The sequence below is a fragment of the Morone saxatilis genome, unplaced genomic scaffold (genome assembly GCF_004916995.1).
Source record: "Morone saxatilis isolate NCDOM2014 unplaced genomic scaffold, NCSU_SB_2.0 Contig17, whole genome shotgun sequence".
Taxonomy (NCBI): Eukaryota; Metazoa; Chordata; class Actinopteri; family Moronidae; genus Morone; species Morone saxatilis.
Window position 1 is genome coordinate 27,995,794 of NW_023339729.1, and position 1,682 is coordinate 27,997,475.

The window sequence follows — 1,682 nt, forward strand, 5'->3', positions numbered from 1 at the left end:
TGTGTGTGTGTGTGTGTGTGTGTTGTGTGTGTTGTGTGTGTGTGTGTGGCCAAAGTTCACTAAGCAGCAGTAATTAAGCCAGACAGTCATACTTGTCTTAATTACCACATTTTTTTTTAGTCTGGACCAACAAAAGCAACATGTTGTAAAAAGGGTTTTTGTGTTTTGTCTTCAATATTCTCTATCCATAAAAAATTGCTTGGATTAAACACTGTGTTCAGGCTTTAGGTAGCAGGTATCCTTTTTCAAAAGTCACTTAATTTGCAGGTCTGTGCTCACAAACGGTTTGTAGTTTCATGGACCTAAGGATTCAAAAGATATGTTTTTTTAATCAGTGTCCAATCTATTCTTTCTCCCATTTGCCCGTTCATCAGTCTTTTTTTCGACACTTATTTTCTGATGCTGCTTAATGAAGCCGTCCCACAACAAACACCAGTAACAGTTTATGATGAAGGGACCTGGCATTCAATTAAGCAAAATCATAACCATAACCTGTTTGACAATACAATACATTGCCTGACTAGCAAACAGCTTTCTTTCTTTGTTGCTTCATCTTTTTATCAAAAAACATGAACAAAAAACAAACAGATACATCCCCCTATATATATTTTATGTAACGCATTAAAACAAAACAAAAAAACAACAATCCCTCCAATAAGGTGCAGATTCATGAGTTTTACAGGCAGAAGTACTATATGCATTCAGCAATGCAACTCAAATAAAAAGCTTTTTTGCAAAAAGAGATAATCTTTCTTTCTTTTTTATGTTCCTCTCTTTTTTGTCTGTTTGACAATTGTTCTCTAATTGGAGGAAAAAAACAGGATATCAGTGATAAAAGAGGAAAAAAAACACAAACACAAAAAAGCATCAAACAGCATCAGTTTGCTGTCAGACAGCACAGAACATTAAAAAAAATGAGGGCAAAAATGGCAGTTTTTTTTGTAAGCTGGGTTCCTCTCAGGCGGTCTCTGGCTAAACCGGTTCTAAAAGTGGCTGCAGCAACGACAAAATGTTTTTGTCACACATGGCAAAGCTTCATAGCGATCACGGATAACAGCGCAAGGGCACAAACAGAGCAGCTACAGTGGTCTGACTGTTTGACCAACAGAGGACATGGCCACAATCAGACCACAGTAAAAAGACAGAGGCTGTTCTGTGTGTCTTTGTGCGTGTATGTGAGTGCTGTTAGTTATCTGTAAGTGTTACACATGCTGTGCATGTGTGAAGGTAGGAAAATTATTTAAGAATCAATGCTAAAAACAATGGAAAAACAACCACTGTTTAAACATAAAATTATTCAACAAAAAAGCAACTCATAAATCAAGTGGTTATGGATGCTGTTTAAGTCATAAGAAAGATGTGCCATGGAAATAACAAAAACTGTTAAGAGAGAGAAACAAGATGGCCTCCACAGTATGTAAGTCCCCTTTTAGGGCAATCAAAGAGGTAAAAGACCTGTGAGGTGGAGTGGAAGTTATTCTAAGCAAGTATGCTGAGACACGGTCGTTATGAGCTTACAACACACACACACTCAGATTAATTCACATACCACACCACACACAACACCGCTGTAAAAAGACATTAAATATCAAGCTGCCAGTGGATGAAGTTACAGAAAAAAGTACAAAAACAAAGTGTAATAGAAAACAGAGGGCCAAAAAGGCCCTCCCTCTCACACACAC